This window comes from Mus musculus, chromosome 9 (assembly GCF_000001635.26).
Source record: "Mus musculus strain C57BL/6J chromosome 9, GRCm38.p6 C57BL/6J".
NCBI classification, from domain to species: Eukaryota; Metazoa; Chordata; class Mammalia; order Rodentia; family Muridae; genus Mus; species Mus musculus.
This window is the reverse complement of record NC_000075.6, coordinates 16,180,571-16,202,997: the sequence shown is the minus strand read 5'-3', so window position 1 is coordinate 16,202,997 and position 22,427 is coordinate 16,180,571. Positions and strand designations below refer to the sequence as shown.

Sequence of the window (22,427 nt, the reverse complement as noted above, 5' to 3'; positions counted from 1 at the left end):
AATCTGTGCAGCTCAGTGCTGGGGTCCGAGCAGCTAGGACAAACAGTGGATTTCTTCAGAGCTCTGAGAACCAACAGGAGCCCCCAGGACTGCGCATCTGGTCAGCAGGCACTTTCCCATTCAGACAGAGTTCCATCCCCAGTTTTAATCTTGACCTTAACGCCATTGTTTTCTTATGATGGTGATACCGCTATTCAGTAACACTGCACTTCTCTCTGTAGATTTGGCTTTAGCTGAAGATGACCTCATTTAAATGTCACCTTGAGCTGCATTTGAATACAGGATGCAATAGTAACATCAGTCCTGTGCCTTTGCAGGAGCTGGTAGGGCAAGCACGGCTGTTCTTGTACTCTGCTTCCCAGTAGGTGCTTAGCCCTGCTATTACAGTCCCTTGGTCTTCTTCCGCCTACGCTCAATCCCATCAATCCTCCCCATTTCAGTCTCTCTGTGCGTTTAGTTCCCAGCTTTCCTCTGTAGGCGGACTCTGAAAGAACACTCAGGATTGTGGCATTCCTGCAATCCTTCTAAGGCATGAGAAAACTGCAATGTTATGCCTGTCACATATTTGGAGAGAGAAATCTCACCCTTGGGTGAACATTTGGCTCTTCCAGCTTTGCTATCTGCCTGATCATCTAGCCCTCCGTTCATTTCAGTGGTGTGAGATCCCTGGTGTGCCTGGAAGTTTATGTGAGCATAGCCTCTGCCCTGGTAGGATTCTATTCACAGTAAACCTTATGCCGAAGTACTGTCCCCCTCCCCCGCAAACACACTTAAGTCTAAGTAAGCTGTGCTTTCTTCCTGGAGTCCCCAGTTTTAAAGATACTATTCAAGTGTCAGTGAGTTTCATGGGTAATGTTCATGCCCCAAAGCTGATGCGTTCTGAAATGAGCTTTGGAAATGATGCTGTCAGCATCTCAGTGGAGAAAATTCAGTGGAAAATGCCCTGTGGAGAGTCAGGCATCTTCTCTCCTGTGCACTGAGGTCAAGGGATACGTAAAATACTGTGGTCTCCCAGATCAGTTTTGTTGAATTCCTGTCAACCCTGCCATCTCAATGATGAGTTAAATGAAAAGCAGCATAGGGGACACATCATTATAAGCACTCACATGTAAGAGAAGGAATAAGAAATAGAAGTCTTTCAGGAATGGAAGAATGGAAATTAATTTATGTGCAGGTATTTCCACCTAGTTAACTGGTAATTGAAATAGCTAATTGCTGAATGGGTGAGTTGTCCTTGTTCACCCTGTTTTGTTGCCATGACAACAGATCCCTTCATCTTTCCTAATATTTACTGAACATTCAGTAGTTACAATTTAAGGATTTTTTTTCTTCATGACTTCACTGCAAAGTAGAAGCTGCTAACCAAATTAGAGAAACAAATACCATATCAAGATGATACTTAGAATTCACAAAAAAAGTGGATAGTATTATAAATAGGTCATGTCAATAGCTGACAAATGTCATGTTAGATTTTTTTTTTAAAGACTGAAGCCACTATCTTCTAGCTTCTATTCCATTTCCTTTCATTTTCCCCAATTTTTCTTGGAGCTTATATGTGTTAATTTAACATGCAGGATATGGTTCTTTCTCGGGTGCTGAATTCACAAAGACATAAAAAAAATACCCCAAATTTGTCATATACTGAGGGGACCTGTGGGAAAACCTTAGTAGGTAAAAGTGGCCTTGAGTCACAAATGCTCATGCCAATGGCTTCAGAAGGTACCTGAAGGATTGGCCAACTCTATTCTTCTTTCCAGTCTCCCCTGGACCTGGTAATTGGCAGGGAATACAGGAAGCATCCCACAGGATCTTGGCTTTCTCCCAGCAGGCACTTGCCATGTTCCGGCAAACATTCCTTTGCCTTCTGTTCTGTCAAGCAGGCACACAACACAGCTATTGCTCACTCTATTAGGATAAACAGTGGCTCTACCATCCTTAGGCCAAGTCCTAAACTGCAGCATCAAGGAAGCTGCCATTTGGAAACAGGTTTTCCAAAGGTTCAGGTGTAATTAGGTTAAGAATATTAAAATGATATCATCCTGAGTTACCTGTGGGCTTAATCCAGTGCTGTCTAAGAGCCAGAAGACCTGGTGGCACAAGGAGTAGTCACAAATGGTGAAGGCAAAAAAAAATTGAGTCACAAAACCTCAAGACAATGATATCAAAGACCACCCTAGATTCTCCTTTCACAGTAACCTGGCTGATATTTTGATTTTTGACTTTTGGTCTTTGGAATAAATGCCTGCATTTTTTTTCAGCATCCCAGATTGTGTTCTTTTCCTATGACAGCCCAAGTAACTAATAGACTAGTCAATTGAAAAACTAATAAAGGAAATTGCAATTACCTACAATACAGTTCCTCCCTTTGGCCACAGTGTGAAACTGACACATTCCTCTCTAGGCAGGCTTAATACAAAATCAAATGTTTAACTCCATAAGGCTGGCATGCACTAAACATCCCCAGAGTCTTGAGAGAAGAGAGATTTGATATATCTCTCCATGCTAGTTGAAAACAGCATAGCAGTGGGTGACACTGGCCGTGGAATGCTGTACCACACACCTGTGTAGAAGCTTGATGCTTGTCCAGGACTGAAGTTAAATAGGAATATCTGAGATAACACAGAATTAATAGGGCCAGGGAAATAAAGATCCCACCTCCAAACCCTGATTTGCACAGGAAGCATACATGATCATATGTGTGCATGGTGTAAACCAGCAAGGCAGAACCCTCCCTTCCTTGGTGTCCTCTCCTCACAGTGGGTTCCAACTCTCTACTTTGGCAGCAGCTCAGGTGGGGACAGGTCTGAGCCCTGCATTGCCTCTGCTATATGCCTCAAGCCTGGGCTGAATTTGGCTAGTTCTTGTTTCATTATTGATGAACAGGGAAATACTGAAACTCAGCACAGGAAACCTTGCTACTCAGCCTCCACAGTGTATGGGAAAACGTTCAATTCTCCCAGATAGTAGTTTGTTTTATTCCAATACAGCACGTAAGTTGTGAAACAGGTATTTCTTTCCTCTTACTTGAAGGTTTGAAGCTGTGAAAGATCATGTCAAGCTTCCGGTAAATGGTCTGTCTTGTGCACGTCTGTGTGCTTTATGCTTTTTGCTGTTTCTGGCATTGATGACTACAACCTGTGGTGATTTCCTGCATGCCATGAATGGAGCTAAGCTTTCGGCATACATTCTTGACTTTATATTATGGTTATTGTATAAAGGGATGATGACATCTATCGTTACTTTGCAGATTAGAAAACAAAACAAAACAAACTCTAGGCATCACTACCCAGAATCCTCCCATAATTGAGAACCAACAACCAAGACTGTTACCTGACTCTCATTCAGGCCAGATGTCCTCAGAGCCCAAGAACACACAAGGCTGTTTGTGTACCCTGTGGCTTGACTTCTAAAACACTGTCAGGTCATGATTTCACCTTTACCAGATTTTCACATTTATTAGCTGCAGGGCCACGGTGTGTTTTTTTCTCTTTCATAACATTTGGGGAGACAACATTCAAAACTAAAGGAGATGGATGGATGGATGATTCAGCTCATGTAGGCAAAAACATCTTAGATCCTCACCCTGGAGTCATTGCCCCTCTGGATTCCGGCACAATTTTTCACCCCCGCTGGATCTCTCTGATTCTCAGGCAATAGCTGCTCAGAGAACAATATGAAGAAAACTATATTGTCTAAGACTCTGCACTAGATGATCCCCAATGAACAGATGTACATGCGAACACCATTAAGTATGAAGTCTCCTACATTTTTAACTGAATTACGTGTAAGAAACATGGGTGTTTCTCTGCAGACCTCTTAAACCAGTTGTTTTATGAGTGCTGGGGTAAGTAGGGAAGGGGCCATTTTCATTAGTAATGACAATTCTATTTCTGTTTCCTCCCTGTTCTTTAAAATGGGTGTAGGGTGGAGACTCGTCATTATGACTTAGTGACAGGGGCACATGCTAACTCTATATCCAGAATTTCTAAGTAGAGAGAATAAGCAATATGAATGGATTTTGTTGTATATTTATTTCTTCATCTTATTACCTGAGAGTAGCTGCTGCCTTTAATTTTTAAGGATCTAATTAAGTTATGAGGCAGAAGGAAGGAGGCATGGCTAGAGTGTTGGTTTGGGGTGTTTTCTGTTTGGTTTGGTATGGTTCTGAGACTAGGAATAGAAACTTAAAGTTTGGAATATAGGAAAGCTATTTGAAGTGTTTGACACCCCCTTTTAGGTTGCACCAAAATAATATCACAGTTAGAATGGGATTTATATGATAATGACTTTGTTGTGCTATGTAATGAAGTACGTTCTCATCCTAAGTACAGCCTGGGCAGATGCTGATCCCTGCTCAGATGTAGGACCCAGTTCTGTAACTTGTGCAAGTTGAAGAACAAGTCTAAAGGGAGAGCAGGGTCTTTGAGGGGGTGGGGTAACAGCTGTGTTACAGAGCTGCATGTTGTCCTGTGGATCAGACCCTAAAGCTAATGCTTGAGAATATTTAATCACTTGGTTTGGTTTAAATTATTTTTTGGGTCTCAACTTTAACATAACCTAGCCTGTGTCGTTAAAGAGCATTTTGTGGTGGGGTCTTTGAGACATATTTCAAACAGGTAGATTGAATCACAAGTAAAATTATAAATGTGTAGCCCTAGAGGAGAGTTTGTTTCCCTCTACCGTTCTATGCTTCTTTGCAAGCAGAGTGCACATGCTGCTGCTATTTCAGTTCGGGTAGCCATTGAAAGGCTCTCCTTCACTGGGGAGAGTAGGCGCGTAGTCTACCCTCTGTGATGAGATACCAAAGGTTACAAGGTTGGGCAAGCTTGCACATTCTGGAATGCTCCCACCCAAAGTAACACTAACCTCCAGGCAAACACTACAGCTTGTTGAGACTTTGTCATGTACAGGAGGAAGAAAACTTAAGCTAGTCCACATCTCCTATTCAAGAACAGCTTTCTATAAGGAAGTGGGAGGGGCAGGGGAAATGGCTGGGGAAAGTTGTGGGGATGGAGTGACTTTAACTTGCGAATTGCTTTTGGTTATACAGAGAAATAATCAGTACAATCACCAACCCAAGAGTACACATGGAGGGACCCATGGCTCCAGCTGCTTAATGTAGCAGAGAATTGCCTTATCTGGCCTCAATGGGAGGGGAGGCCCTTGGTTCGTGAAGGCTGGTACTCATAACAGGATGTGAGGTGGGAATGGATGAGTGAGTGAGGGAGCACCCTCATAGAGACAAAGGAGAGGGGGATGAGATGGGCGTCTGTGGAGTGGAAACTGGGAATTTTTTTTTTTTGCTGTTTTTATATTTATTTATTTTTTATTAGATATTTTCTTTATACACATTTCAAATGCTATTCTGAAAGTTCCCTATACTCTCCCTCCACCCTGCTCCCCTACCCACCCACTCCAACTTCTTGGCCCTGGCATTCCCCTGTACTGGAGCATATAAAGTTTGCAATACCAAGGGGCCTCTCTTCCCTGTGATGGCCAACTAGTCCATCTTCTGCTACAAATGCACCTAGAAACATGAGCTCTGGTGGGTACTGGTTAGTTCATATTGTTGTTCCACCTATAGGGTTGTAGACCCCTTCAGTTCCTTGGGTGCTTTCTCTAGCTTCTCCATTGGGGGCCTTGTGTTCCATCTTATAGATGACTGTGAGCATCCACTTCTATATTTGCCATGCACTGGCATAGCCTCATACGAGACAGCTATAACAGAGTCCCTTCAGCAAAATCTTTCTGGCATATGCAATAGTGTCTGGGTTTGGTGGCTGATTATGGGATGGATCCTCGGGTGGGGTAGTCTCTGGATAGTCCATCCTTTTGTCTTAGCTCCAAACTTTGTCTCTGTAACTCCTTTCATGGGTATTTTGTCCCCTAGTCTAAGGAGGAATGAAGTATCCACCCATTGGTTGTCCCTCTTCTTGATTTTCTTGTGTTTTGCAAATTGTATCTTGGGTGTTCTATGTTTCTGGGTTAATATCCACTTATCAGTGAGTGCATGTCTAATGACTTCTTTTGTGATTGGGTTACAGAAATTTAAATAAGTAAAATAACCAATAAAAAAGAAACTTTAAATTTTGCCACAAAAGGAAACTATTCCAAATAAATTAATATAGTAGCATTGAGTTACCCGATGACAGGGACCTACGGTAGAGAAACACTTTGGTCATTCTGTAGCCAAAAGCAGACCTGTTGCTGATAGACTCTTCTTGTCCATTGATATGCAAAAACTCATTTTCTTCAGTATGTCTTATGGGGAAAAAGAGATCAGATGATAAGGGACATTGAACAAAACCAATGCAGTGTGTGTGTGTGTGCGCGCGTGTGTGTGTGTGTGTGTGTGTGTGTGTGTGTGTGTGTGTGTGTGTGTGTGCTAAGTCAACAGAGCTTTATGACGTTCCTATAAACTACTAGTGTAAAGAAATGCCAAAACAGTTTCCACAAATTAGCAGTGTGAATTTTAAATGTTAAGGATTAGCAAAAGAAAGCAATTCTATTTTGAACAGCACTGACTAGACTGTTCCTAGGATTTCTTCACCAATTGGGTTTAATAAAGAATCATGGTAGTATTTGTTTTCCTTACTAACTTTCATAGTCTTATGAAAGTGATGAATTATTTGAAATGTTACAGACCACACATTTAACTTCTAACTTTTGGATTTGAGGTAACTCGCTCATAAAAGGTGTTCTTCAAAACCCAGTTTAGAAACACTCTTTTTAAAAAAAAATGTAGTGTGTGTGTGTGTTCATGGAAATGTATGCCATGTATGTGGATGCCCAAAAGAGGATGTCAGATCCCCTGGAGTGGGAGTTTTCCATGCTCATGTGCCACCCAGTGTGGATGCAGAAAACTGAGCCTGGGTTCTTTAAAAGAGGAGCAAGTGGTCTTAACTGCTGAGCTTTCTCTTCAAACTCCAGAAGCACTTTTGTCTGTAGGTGACTTTCCCTGTAACTACCTGCTGTCCTAGTGACCAGTCACCAACCAAACATCTATAGAGTATAGGCAACATTGGAAGTCAATGTGCCTGAGTAATGCTTACTGAGTCCCTGACTGGAGGACCAATGAGAGCTGTACAGAGAGCAGTGTTACCCACACTCAGCTTGATGGCAGGCATTTCCTATCTCAATAATGGACTGCAATTTTGGGTCATTATTGCTCTGTACCCTCACCCAGCTGCATTAGAGATAGAGCTGGGAGAAGCATCCTGTTCCAGCTGGCTTCTGCAGTCCAGCTCACCTTAATCATGTCATCTTCTCTGACTTTCCCTCCTCTTCTTATGAAATGAGGGGTAATAAAACCTCCCATTTCTCAGGGATGAGTGTTTTAAGGACATGTTAGATCACTTTCGAGAGAATCTTTATGTTCTTCAGAATAAAAGTACATGGGAAAGTTACATTTTTACCATAACTGTCTAATATATCATAAAGCTGATGCTGAGAAGGTAATTAAGAATGTGGCTTTGACAGAATAGTAGAAAGGAATGAAAATAAAAATAGCTATCTTGGTAAGTGGAATGCATTATTACCTTATAAGGGCATTTCTGAGCCTGTTTCACTAAGACAGCTCTTTATTTAAAAATAAGATGAGTATCTATAGAGCCTCATTGCTGTTCACTGAAGTACAGATTACATGAGTAGTAAAATTTGTGACATAAAAGACTGCTAGTTTGTTCTCATTAAACAGTTCTGGCAAGATCCATCAGAAATGAAACATTTGGTAAAGACTAGGAATGGATCCATGGGAAAGATTAAAGATTTAGGAGACACAACCTGCTTGGGAAAAATTGAATGGTAAAACAAAGTAGGAGATAATGCTAAAAATGAGAGAAATATGAGCAGCAGATGGTGACCAGAGGACAGAAGGAAAAGAAATTGGATTAAATTATGACCAGAGGATTATGGGGCGCACCCAAGGGAGCCCCAGTGCTTCTGAGGTTGTAGGCTACTGGAATGTGCTATTGATTGTATTTATGGAATCTTTTTTTTTCTAGAGATATATTCAATAATAGGCTACCTTCCCATTTCAGTGAATTGCTGCAGGCTGTGTATAAAGGGAGCATTCCATCATAGATTGTGGTAATGCCCTAAGATAATTAAATTTGGGGACATAGTTCTTCACTGAGGAAGTGTGTCACTAGAAAGGGTGCCATATTTCAGGCCCCCTGTCTGTCCTGAGCATGCTAAGTAAAAGCGTGTGTTCTATTGTAGAGAGAAAAAATGCACAGTTGCCATTTTCTCATTGCATTAATGGTGACCATAGCTGTGGCATCAGAAAGTGTCTGTATTAACAGCATCTGTTAGGATAAAGAAATATGCACACAGTGTATTACCCTCAACAGTGAGATACCTCAGTTCCCTAAAAGGTAATGAGAATTTGATTGTCTTCTTTAAAAGCTACCAAAAGTTTATTTTAAAGCTAGTCATTGTATACTTTCTGCGTATTGGAATTTAATTACTGTGTATGTTTTAAATGCCCAGGGTAAGTAAGTACTCTGCACGGACTAAAATGCTGCAGACATATGGTTATTTAGATACACCCTGGACAGCAGGTGCTCCAATTGCTTTAGTCATGTAAAACTCCTTGGGCCATGGTCTTGTTTTTGTCACTTGTGTTAAGTTAGTACAGAGTAGTCTAGCTGGATGTGCAGTGCCTCACACAATCCCTTACTGGAGGCCTCACTTGTCTTCTTAATCCTGGCTGCGTTCTTCTCACCAACACCAGGTATCTCCAACTAGACCCCTCTGTCTATCTCTGCACTAAGTGACGTCCAGGGTCCAATGACTCTAACTGCGCCCCTCACAACTCTCCTTCTCAATGTAAAGCTTCCCTCCTTCCATCCTGACCCTTCGGTTGGGAGGATGGTTTTTCAGCATGCACACACCCACAGGACATGCCTAGGAGAAGGTTTCTGCACTACCCTTTATTTTCTTTTTCTATCAGAAGCCTTTGGAAGCTGTCATTCTGGACTCCTAGAGAAAGCTTCCTGACCTTGCACATATGGAATACACGCAGACTGTCTGTTCAGCTGTCTTTACCACTGTCTATCCCTAAAGTTTTCCTCCATGCCTTTGAACATCCATGCCCCTCCCATTTTTGCTATTATGATTTGTGAGGCTCTTGGTGTATATGCCTACATTTTTGTCCAGGTCTCCGACCTGAGGCTAGTTGACTCCTAGAACACCACAACTTCTCTTGGCAAACTTTAGGAGCACCCACTCAAATCCTATTTTTTGAGGTGTGATTCAGCAACCCATCGACTTCCATACTGACTTTTCTACTCAGCTCCACCCCATGTTTATTTGAGGGTTCCTGAGTTCTGGCCTCAGCCTCTCCATACATTTCCTCTATACATTTTGGTGTAGCCATTAAAGCCTCCTAACTTCTTCCCATTTGTACCCAAGTATCACCTACAAGATTGATATTGAATGGATTATCATCATCTTATTGCTTTGGGAATGGGCATCTCATATTACCAGCTTAGAAAGCCCTACAAGGTAGAGGTGATTCAATGAGCTTACCTGCCATGCTGCCTTCCTCAGAATACCGTTCATACACACAAGTCTGTATGTCAGATTGTGTATTGCAAATGCACACTGTACCATGCATAAATTTTGATAATAGATGTTTTATGAAAATTACTTTATTAACCCTATATGCCTATACTTACCACGTCAGCTTGCTGTGATGGCTCATGCCTAAAATCTCAGCACTCAGGAAGCTGTAGCAAGAGGATTACTATCAATATAAAGCCAGATCAGGTTACATTGTGTCAGGTTAGGCAGGGCTACAGAGTGAGACTGTGCCCAAAAATCACTATATATACCTTGACACCACATCCTTTCAGGGTTCCCTTGCACTTCCCTTCTCCTTTAAAGAGTTAATTATGTAATCTATGGATCACCCTCATGTCTCCTGCTGCTGACACTAGGCAAGTGCTCCATAAGGCAGAACTCTGAGCATTGCCTAACATGGGGACAGGCCTCTGCTGACATGAAATCCAAGTCCAAGTCCTAATTTGGCAGTCAGCACTGTGGGAGGCAGTGCAGGTGTACTTGCTGTGAATGATAGAGTGCCCTTTAAACACCATTGTGTAGTTGTTTCGTTTGCTTAAAAAGCTTCCTTGTAAATACTGTTTTTCATTATTATACAGTTACTATATTTATACCATACTAGCACTTTGAATAATTTTTCCTCCAGATAACACCACTGATCTTTTATAATCACATTATACTAAACTTGTTTCAAACTGCCTTGTCTAATCATCACTACACAAACCTTTCCCACAAACAAAGGGGACTCAGTGGTGCTCCCCTTGAATAGACATCCTCCCCTGCAGACTAAGAAGACCAAGAGACTGCCACAGAGTTATAGGCAGCCTTCTCTTTCCTTAGTTCTTCCTTTGTTTCTCTGTGGGAAGCCCAGATTGTAAAGCAGAAAGCTTTACAGGTGCTGTCCAATGGAAACTAAGCTTCCTGAAGGGAGCTGGAAACGTGCAACCTCCATAAGGAATTGAGATTTGGGGCCAACTGTGACTATCCCGAGGTAGTATTCATCTGATACATCCTTGACCTGTAGAAATGGAGTTTTTAAAGTTATAAGGTGTCCACTCAGCTTAACCTAGGTTCCTCCAATTTTTTCATTTCTTATTATGAAGTGTCGTAGCATTTGTTGCTAGGATAACCACTCACACAGCAGAGTTATTTATCAACTCAGATAGAAATTCACAATCAACCAACCGTCTGGACTGAAGCCCTTCCTTGGCCCAGTGTGAGTGTATTCTCAACACTCACTGCCAGGCTTCCCTAACCAAGAGCATATCCTAAGGAGCCATTATGATCATGGCGTGTATACTTTCTGTCCAGCAGCTCCTGCAGCAGAGTCTCCCATCAGAGTGTACAGTATCCTGTATGGAACCAGGCCCAGCTATGGTAGGGGCAGACGTGGCCAGTCCAGCTGGAAAGCATCTCCGCCTGGAAAAAAGAGGCAACTCACTAGCAATGCCCCACCAGAAACTCCCACCACCTGTGTGAACCACATTATCTTGATGTAGAAATGTTGGGGTGTCTTTGGAACAACACAGCCTTTCTTAGGGATCAAAGGTTCTGGAAATTAGATGGCCACCAAAGCTGCCCTGAGCCAGGGGCTTTCAGGTTCTTGTCTTGTGAATGTAAAGAGTAAAATTCATGGACCACAGCAAGTGAATTTTACAAAGTTTATTGTAGATTCTTAGGTGTGAACTTAAGGATAAGGGAGGTGGGAAGATAAAAGGGAAACAAAAGGTGATTCTATAGAGTAGACAGGTTCCGTGCGTGAATGAGGGTCCCTAAATCTGCTAGTCTGGGACTTTTTAAAGGACTTACGGTAGAAACTGGAGTGCGTTATAGGGAGGGAGAGTTGATTGTGAGTCCTGATGTCCCAGCCACATGTGGAGAATTTGGGAGATGGCAAAGAAACGGGAGCTGTAGTCTTCCCTGATATCCCTGTCACTCAGCAAGGACATTCTCAAATGGTGACTTTGGGGTGCCTGCCTTGTCTTACCAATATTTATTTCCTGTTCCCATCACTATGGCTGGTAAACATCCTGATAAACGTGAAGAGCTGCAAGGTGTTGGCTGCCCTGTCTTCCTTTGCCTCCTGTTTTGAGTTGTTCTTCCTTCTTGGATCCCTGATGCCAATAGTTCCCTTGCTTCTCCTTGGTCTAGAGACTTTCTCACATTATCAGTTTGCTTCTGATATGCCAAACAGCCTCCAGTGCCCATGGGGCTCAGACCACCCCACATTTGCTAATGCAGTAGAAAGAACATTCTGTTTAAAACATTTTCTCTCAAGCTAGAATTTCTTCATGGCTGCCCAGGGTTGACCAACATGTGCTTCTTTCCATGGGCGGGGTGGGCAAGGAGACTATTCTATCTGGCTGCAGAATATAGATCCAAGCAGTGCACTGAAGTAATGCAAAGCACAACTCTCCCTACAAAGGATGCGAGAGAGAGAGAGAGAGTTGGATCTTGAACCAAATATGGATTTCAGAAAGTTTTGTTCCATTGTCAAAATGGTTTCATGAAGTGTTTATTGTTATATAACCAAAAAAAAAAGTCTAAGAGTCATAAATCAAGGTATTGTTTTCAAATACATTGGTAGAAATATCAGGTAGGTGAGTGTTCTAGTTTCATTTCGATTGCTGTGATAAAACTCCCTGACAAAAAGCAACTTAAGGGGAGAAAGGGTTTCTTTCAGCTTTCAGTACCAGGCCATAGCCCATCATTGCAGAGAAGTCAAGGCAGGAACTTGGAGCAGATACTCATCCCACCATCCCAGGCAGAAAGAATGAATGCATGCACACTTACTCCCAAGTTTACTCTTTTCTTTCTCATTCCTATAAGGTCCCCAGCTCAAACTCTAACAAAAGTGCTGCCCAACTACTGTCCAGATCTTTCCAATGAAGAAAACCAGGACACACACAGCCAACCTGATCTGTACAGTCTCTCATTGGGATTGCCTGTCTTCTATGATTTCAAGGTCACCCTGGTCTACATAGCAGATTCCAGACAGCCAGGGTTATAATAGAAAGACCCTGTCTCAACAAACAGAAATTTAGTTATAAGCTAGATATCTTTATTCCCAAATTTGGTTCTGGACCTGGGACCACCCCAAAAATCACAGCCATGTCTTACTTTTATTCATCTGTCTTTCTTCTGAGAAGAACAGTTCAGAAAAAACCAGAGGCAGAATATAAGTGGAATTTGAGGGCAGAACCCACAGCTTTAGATGCTCCAACAGCCTTTACTCAAGTTCTTGCCCCTGCAATGGTACAAAGCAGAGAGTTTGTTTGATGTCACCACACTGTGAAGGACAGACAAGAGACCAATGACTCCAAAATATGCCTTCACGGCTGTGATAAGGAACTCAGCTTCAAGTCTAAACAGAGCAAGATGGGAGCAAGGGCAAGGCATCTGCATACTGAAGGATGTGTGCTTGTCCATTACTGGTTCAGCTCTGGTCTGGCAACGTTGGCTGAGGCTATCACCATCATTACGATCTGAGGGGCCAACCTCTGTGTCTGATCCTAAGAGACAGTCACTTTTGTTCAGGGCATGGCCCCATCCTCAGAGACAAATGTCTTCATCTGGGAGATAGTTTGAGCTTCCCTCTTTCTGGGATCATCCAAGGGGCCTGCAGGTTTGACATTAGGCAAGTTCCATATATTTTGATTGTTTCTTTGTCTACAAAGTTAAGTTTAAAACACAGCCACTTTTACGGAATTCTAAGAGGATTAAAGGGGGAAAGGGGTGGCTTGACTGCTTCTGAAGCTGCAATACCCATAAACTGTGTCTATTGTATGACAGGTTTCAGTAGGGCTGCTTCTCCAGCCCCATCCAAGTGCCTGAAGGCCATAGTGGCCTTCCCTGGTCAACCACATAGGTAGTAGTAGCCCTTGGATCCTGCAAAGAGTTTTCATTGGGTTTTGTTTTTATTAAAGGTCCCATGAAGCCCAATCTGGCCTTTCCCATGCTGTGCGCTTACAAATGAGCTCCTGATCTCCCAGCCTCCCTTCTCTCAGTGAGTTCTGGGATTACAGCTTGGTCACAATGCCTGTTGTTATTCTTTGTACTTTTAATCATTCACAACACTCATCTAACTGTGATTCAGGTTTGTTGGAGTGAGTTTTATGGTACAGAAAGCTTTTGTGAGTTAGCACATAGGCACACATGCTCCAAAAGGAAGAAAAAAATGTATCTGGAAGCTTTTCTCCACCTTTTCTTTTTAGCTACCATGGTGTTACATATTTGTGAAATGTTATGTTCAAGAATGTGAAGCAGATGTGAGCAGAGGTCTTTTACAGACACCTGACAAGACAAGGTGACAAGAAGTGAGGAATGTATCCAATTTACTTTTTCTTCATCTCTGGTCCTCACAGAAGTCTGCCTGATACCTATGTATAAATCATAGTATTTCTATGGGGTAAATCTTCATTTTTTAAACACATGGAGTAACATTTTCAGAGGTCACCCCATGATCAAAAGCAACTTGAGAAGGGAAACATTTATTAGACTTACACCTCCGCACTAATGTTCACCATTGAAGAAAGTGAGGACAGGAATTCAGACAGGCAGCTGATCCTTGGTCATGTGGGGGCTACTGCTTACTGTCTTGCTGCCCATGACTTTCTCAGCCTGCTTTCTTAATAGAACCCAGAGGTTGCTGCACCCACAATGGGCTAGACCCTCCAATATTAATCACTAATTAAGAAAATGCCCTATAGACCTGCCTATACCTTCACTTATTTATGTATTTTCTTAAGGATCCCCTCTCTCCAGTGACCCTAACTTGTGTCAAGTTGACATAAAACTAGCCAGCAAACCAATATTTATTTGCAAGGATATTCTGAATACTTTTCCTTATATCACAGAGAAGTGTAACTCCTCCCCTCCCCCTTATCAAAGAACCTTCCTTTTGAAGCAGACAAAAGCTGTTACAGAAATCAAGAACTGGTTGAAATGCAGAGAACTACTGTCCACATATTGCACATTCTCAATCGATGCATCTACAACACAACCCCTGCATCTAAGGCTCAGTGAATATCATAGAAGAGGGAGAGGGTTGAAGAAGGGGCAAGAGCCAGAGGACAAGGATGTCTGCTGCAGCATAGAGTCATAGTGAGTGCAGGGTGCTGCACTCACAAAAGCTTGACAACATGGCTTTCAAAACGAGATCTGCAAAATGGCAACACTAAATGACGTTCTAATGTGGATAGAGGAAATATCACAAGGCCCCACCCACAGATGAAAATTTATAGGCAATGATGTCTACTAAGAGAGAGAAGATCAGTCTTCTTACATTTTCAGAGATCAGGAAAAATGTATCAAAAATTCTGATTGGGAAATTAAGTGATTATCTCAGCTGGAGAGTAGAGTGTTGTCTTGTCTTGTGATCTTGAATCATCCCCTGATGGGTTACCCAATCCCAAGTGGTCTTCCTTAAACACATACACACGAGAATCAACGTATAATAAACTCAGCAGTTTGTGTGTGTGTGTGTGTGTGTGTGTGTGTGTGTGTGTGTGTGTATAACAGTAATAACTGCAGAAGAGGTTCTGAATTTAAGAGGGTGTATAGAGGGACATGGGAGGAGTTAGATGTAGAAGAGGGTGGGATTGTCTAAAAGCTTTAAGTAAAAATTCTTTTGCAGTAGATTAATAGTGGAACAAAACATAGTGAAGAGATATAATCAGTGTGGCCACATTACGGAAGGCAAAAAGAGTGTTGCAGTGATCCAAGTCTATCTCTGGGTTATTGACAAGAGGTTTAAACTTAAGGAGAGGAAGGAGTGAGGCAGAAGGCAAACAGCATGGGGAATGCACGGACAAGGTCCTTCCATCACTGTCTCAGCTCTCTGACTCTTCAGTGGGTCTCAAAGGTGGTCATTACAACTGTCATCTTCCAAGGAGGCTAGTTTTATTCTGAGGAGTTGATCTGGTCTGCAGTGAAGATTAGCTGTCATAGATAAGTGTCCTCATACTGCAATGGGGTTTCTCCTGTGATATTTTGCCGTTTCTAAATTTCACGTGGCTTCAGGTTTAGGACTATGACTTATCTTTGTGCCTTCAGCCTTGAAATAGGGTAAGATGGGTTAGGCAGGCAGACACTCCTCAGTAATTAAGGATCCTATGGAGAGTCAAGCAGAGGTAGATCTGACCTGACTTGAAGGGAATACAAAGTGAGGGCAGAGATGCCAGTCTTTCAGCCTGCTTTCAGTTACCATGTGACTCTTATGAGACATCGGTGCTTAGAAAATTTAGCTGTCTTTTCTACTTAGATCCCACCCTGGAGTCCTCAGAATGGGAGGCCATGAGGGTCAAGGGACTGCAGACTGTTTTTCTGAATGAGAAGACTGAGGCTTGAGCCTACTCCAGTGCCACATGTGGCCACACCCTGTGAACATAGTGGTGATTGTTAGGACAAGCAGTCACACTTTAGACATCTCTAAGGAGTATACGTAAAGTCTCTTATGTGAGGCCTGGTTCGTGTTCCCATTTCTTACAATTTTTACAAAGCTTGAAAATAAATAAAAATGGAAATATGTAACAGTAATAACCAAGATGTGAGCCATCTTGTTATTCTCTAGCTCTCTTTCTCCATAAATTCAAATTTGGGGAAACTGACCAGATTTCCAGAATCAGGGGTTACAAAACTCTACTAATTATGTATTTAAATGAGTCTCTGTTAATTGCAAGTAATGAGCCTGAATAATGGCAATCTTTTCATACCTTCCCTTTGGCGAGTGTACTCTGATTCACTGAATACCATGCTTTTAAGAAATGGGCTGTGGTTCAGCCATCAATTTCCCTGGATTGCTTTTGTTAAATTGAGGAAGAGAGGTTTTTATAACATAGGCCCCCAGGTAATTAAACAGGAGAGAGGTTTTTAGAACACAGGTCCCTGGCAATTAATGAAAAGACTTGCTTTTTTTTTTTTTTTTTTTTTTAACTTTGGAATGATTTCAGTTGTGAATGCCATGGCAGAAATGCTGTGCACAGTCACACAGCATGTTTCACCGTAGTGTATGATGGCTAGGTGGCACTAAGCAGTGTCATCCACTTCTGGCTTCCTTCTTAGCTTCTTGCGTTCAGAAATGGACAATATTGACATGAGGTTTCCTCAGGATTTTAAAATGGTATGTTAAATCAGGCAACGCTTTATAATTCTCTAAACTCAAATTAAGTCAGTGATTACTTGGGCTCCTCCAGACAGGTGTATTGATCTGCAGAAAGTGCTGTGTTGAATTAGATGCAATTGCATCTTGGTATATAATTTCATTACTGCTGATCCCATGTAGTGTCTATTAATTTATATTTATTCATTTTCTTCCTTTGTTTTTATTTCTTTTTCCTTTTGTCATTCTATCTTTCTCTCTTTCAGTTTTTCATTTTTTTCTGTTTCTTTAGGAATACACATAGAATTAGAGATCAAAATCTTTCCCATTTCTTCTTTAAGCTTTTTTTTTTTTTTGACTTTACTTAAAGCCAGAACTCTGGAGGGAAGGAATTTGCTCCTTTGTATTTTCTTTCTCAGTGCTGAAACTGACACAGGCTGGTTGGCAACACATTCTGCCCCAAATCTCATCAAATCCCTCAGCTCTGACCATTCACTCTCAGGGGGTGCACAAGACAGATGAAAGGATCTTCCAGCTCTGGCCTTCCCAGGCAGGTGCACGCAGGGCACCTGGGTGCATGTGTCTCTTCACTCAGTTTTTTTCCACGAACCTGCAGACTGATTTTGGAGTGGTGGCATTTCTAATGGCAGCCTCACTCACTATTCCTTTTTGGCACAAATAACACATTTTTTTTCCTTGCAATAAGATGCTATCCCAGGGCAGAACTGAAGTGTTTTCTTTTTTCAGTAACTTGGAAGTGTGCTGCAACCATTAAACCCAGGTACACATGTAGCAAAATGTTCTGTGGTTATTGCCAGTGACCTCATTGATTAATTACAGTCTGACCCTCTCGACAACTTCCTACTGACTTGACTTCCTGAGTGATTAGCTCCAGGATTACTTGTGCAGTTGGGGTGAAGTGGGCTTAGGACCAGCCCTGCACTGGAGCAGTCTCTGCTCTACCGACATCAATTACTAAATGCTGCAAGGGGGCAAAGAAAGAGCCTGAGACCTTATTCAGACCATTTGGCAGATAACTGAGACCTGTTGATAGAATGAGAAAGGAAGCAGTCATGCTCAGACTGCTGCCGGGTGTGTTTGGGAAGAGAGCAGTAGCCCCAGGTTAACACGCAAGCCATTAAGACCTATCATACTCCTGAGAAATATGGCTAAGCACAGCCTGTGTGTGTTTTGAATGTAGATAGAAAGGTGAACTATAGCTACCTTCTCATAGTTGGAGAGACTTATATTAGGGAATTAATGATAAGTTATATTAATTAATGTAAAATTAGACCATCAATACAAAAACACCCCAAAACTTTAGAAACCTTTTGTCCTCCTTATTATGGCAGGAGTGATACATCCAGGATCCAGGATATTAGCCAGATCTATCGAATGCAATAAAACATGGGCTAAAATTTCCCATGTTCTGATCCCACCAGCTCCTTATACATTATCATCATCGCTGTAATGATGCTGGGCCATAGGCCTGTTTGTTTATATCTCACAAGAGAGTAAAGGGCAGAGGCATGGGATATTCAGTTCACCTTTTGTATTAAAAGTGCTCAAGTTTGGGGGAGGGGATAGGGGATTTTCGGAGGGGAAACTAGGAAAGGGGATAACATTTGAAATGTAAATAAAGAAAATATCTAATAAAAAATAAATTAAAAATATATAGTTAAAAAAAAGTGCTCAAGTTTGCCTTCTGCAAGCTTGGAACAGCCACATCCAGCTGTAAAAAAATCTGAGGAATGTTTGTAGCTTCCAGATGCATGGCCATGGCTCCTCACTACTGCAAAAGCAAGGAACATACGCTGGGAAGCAGGGCTCCGGTGCATTTGCTATAACTTGTTTCTTTGGCGAGTATATGAGGGCATCCATTCAACATGGGTTTGCATGAGTGGCTCTCAAGTTCAAAGAAGGTATAAAAGTACAGTTTGTGATTTCTGGTCTGGGCCATGTACAAGCATTGTGCAAAGATGAGATTCTTCTTTTAAACACACCTCCTACTTAAGCCTAAACTTGTTCAGGGGCTCAGCAACTGGCATGTGCTACAAAGGTTTACTTGAGTAAACTTTTCTTCTTCAATAGGTTTGGATTTCTCTCTCTCTCTCTCTCTCTCTCTCTCTCTCTCTCTCTCTCTCTCTCTCTCTCCTCTCATGTAAATAAAATTCCATTTCAGTTCACAGTAACAGAGATATGACACTTGTAAGTGAGGCCTAATTGAGGCCATTCATATTGTGAAGCTGCTGTCTGCTTCTATATTAAACACTGTTTGTCATAAGACAATGTTTAAATACAGAAAATCAATCTTGTACCAAAGCAACCACACGGAACACCAGCTCGCTACATCAGAGCAGTATCAATGGATGTCTGGAAATTCGGATTTGACCTAAATTGACTAAATTAAATCCCAGTACATTTCAAGTTGCAAAAATCTCACCTTATAATTTTACTCCTTTTTTTATTACTCTTGTGGTGGTTTGAATATGGTAGGCCCAAAGAGTGGCACTATTAGGGAGATATGGCCTTGTTGGAGGAAGTATGCCACTGTAGCATGGATTTTAACACCCTTGTTTTAGCTGCTTGGAAATCAGTCTTCTCCTGGTTGCCTTTACAATAAGAGGTAGAACTCTTAGCTTCTCCAGAACGATGCCTGCCTGTACTCTACCATACTTCCCACCATAAACATAATGGATTGAACTTCTGAACCTCTGAATTATAAGCAAGTCCCAGTTAAATGCTGTCTGTCATAAGAGTTGCTATTGTTGTGGTGCCTCTTCACAGCAATTAAGCCCTAATTAAGACACTCTTGTGTTTTGGTCTCATTTAATACTGTTCCAGTAAATGTTATATAAGGCTTTTATTTGACTCAGATTCTATATATAACTCGAATATTTATAATTTATAAGGAATATTATCAGTATGTAAATAGTACATAGTATAGAATAGGGATGGGACAGTGGTGTTAGTCACCTTTCTGTCACTAAAACAAAATAGTGGGAGATATTGGCTTATAAAGAAAGGTTTGTTTTGACTTGTTAAATGTCCTGATTAGTTTAGATGCCAGGTTGACAAATCCTAGAAAAATGAGAGCTTCAGTTGAGAAAATTACTAGATCATATTGGCCTGTGAGGGATTGTCTGTGTTAATTTGTGTAGGATGACCAAGCCTACTGTAGGTGGAACCATCCCTAGCCAGGTGGTACTGAACTGTATTTGAACCCTAACTGAGTATAAGCTTTTTTGGAGCTATCTAGCAAGCCATACCTTTCATGGTTCCAGCTGTATTTCTCTGGCTGTGAAATGAGTTCCTTGGTAGGAAGCAATGCTTTGTAGAATAGCATACAGGCGTGCCTTTAAGATTCCTACAGGAATACTCTGTGATTTGGAATTGTAAGATGTAATAAACCTTTCCTTCCATAAATTGTTTTGATCATAGCATTTTGCCACAGCAATATAAGTGGAATTAGAACAATGGTTATGGATGCTCCTTTATAAGATTTACTGACTTGGTTTCTTTAAGCATCTGGGGAGACAGGCAGCTCATTTGCAGCAAGGGAAGAAAAAGCTTCCCTTTGTGAACCAGCAACACAGAGAAGTATGGACTGAAGAACTATGGTCTTCTTCAAGGGCATGCATCCAGTGACCTAGGCACCTTCCAGAAGGAAGACCCTGCCTCGTAGGGACTCTACCACCCCCAGAACTATTATCACTAGGACTGAGCCTCTAACATATGAACCTTTAGTGGACATTCACCATCCAGAAGCTGAACAGAAGCGACTTGGGAAGAAGTCACATGAGCCAGGATTTTAACACAATACCTAAGCTCTGCTCAGTTGATTATCAGAGTCAAGGTGGTTTAGACACTACAAGTGTCAACAACCCAGACCCATCTCCACTTCTGAACAGATAATCCAAAGTTGAGTCCAATTATATTGAGTTCCTTGTATGTTCTCAATCAAATACAAAAGAGTTAATGGCCTGGAAGGTTTATGGTATGTTTCCAAAATTGTAATTTAGATACATGACCCTGTGAAAGATTTCTATAGCCAAGCCAAATACAAATTTAACCTACCCTTGGAACAAAGCAAAAAGTGTACTTCTAATACTTTGATTATGTTCAGGTACTGGAAATGTAGCTTTGTGCTCTCATCTTGGCTGAAATATAATATCCTTCTCCTTCAAATAAAAGCAAGAGGACAGCTCTCCTTCCTAATAGACAAGGCGCTTCCTGCTAATGCGTCTCTCCAGACAAGGTTGGATCCTCTAGGCAGGATTTATGTGTATGTACCTAAGAGGGAAACAGTCAGGGAAAGGTGAGTTCAGAAGTATCTGGGAACACTGACTGCATTCATGCACTCCTATCAGTGCAAAGAGCACATTAGTTTCATATAAACCACCATAAGCAAAGACAAAACACAGCAGCTAGAACACTCTGTGCTAACTATATCATTCTTAATCTCTTAATTGCTACTATAGTGTTGAATTTCTATAAAGGGTGTTTATGTCTAATGCAGTTTCATGTTATCTGTAAAACTACTCTTTGGTTTCACAAAACTCATGACAGCAGCTTAAAATAGCTTTAATCCCCCACAAAGCATAGAATTGTATCACTTTAGCAGCAGTTCGGTATGAGCACCCAGTTCTGACACACAAACTGTTGCAGAGGAAAAATGAACATTGCCTGTGTCTCTTTCTTTGAAACACCTTGTCCTAATGATAGTTAAGCTGAAAAAAAAATCAGTGCCCAGCAATTTAATCCTCTCTAAAGGTTTTAGTAATATATAACTCTGCCCCATTAGTATTGTGGTTAGGAGAATGAATCACTTCCAGACTTATGTAGGCACTAAATCATTTTTAGACAATAGCACTTATTTTTAAAGTGTGAGAGACATTTGTAATACTAGTTAAAACAGCTACATTAGAGAACACTTTGAGGTGACTGGGCATTTAGCATTGTGCTTATGATATTATATAGCTCTTTTCTTTAAGCATTGTGGATATTTGACTTGGCTTGTTTCTAGCAACCTTGCTGTGTTTTGGGTTATTTTTTTTTATAAAATATCTGTAGTATAAGATTTATTATCTCAAACATTTTAAGCACACATTTCAATAATGTCAAGTGCACTCTCATGGTCATACCATTTCAGAACTCATATTACAGAACTGAACCATTCTAACCATGAAAGAACTCTCTTTTCCACTCTCCATTACAACCATTTTGTTTCTGACTACCACTCTTGACTCCAGAAAATTTAAATTAACTCTCATAAGTACATATCACAAGTAAAACAACATGGTGTGTTTATCTGTGCGCAGCTTGTTTTACGTGGAATGCTATGACCAAGGGTAAATGGCACCGATGATCCCTTTTATTTGAAAGGCTGACCGTCATCCCAACACATACTATGCTGCATGTTGTCCACCCATCTGTCAAAAGTCACTTTCATTGCTTGTATCTTTGGGATAAATTGAACAACATGCAACTTCATTGAGACTCTCATTGTTTTCATTTGGTTTGATTTTCTGACTTTCATACAAAAGAAAAATTTCTGAATCAGAGCTAATTTTATTGAGGAATCCCAAACTTTTCTGTGGACGCTCCCATCATTTTTTATCCCCAGTAACAGTGTTCCACATGTTTACTAACACTTGTTTTCTGTTTGGTTTTTGAATGATTGTGCAGTAGAGATGAGGTCTGTTTAACTGGGAGCACATACTGAGTTAAAGACTGAGGCTGGTTGATGGTGGTACATGCCTTG

General features: G+C 41.3%; 1 protein-coding gene across 8 annotated transcripts in view; it reads left to right on the top strand.

Moving 5' to 3' along the window:
- The window catches only part of Fat3 (FAT atypical cadherin 3), a 592,493-nt gene that overhangs the window by 299,684 nt on the left and 270,382 nt on the right, over positions 1–22,427 (top strand). The gene's annotated exons all lie outside the window — the stretch shown is intronic.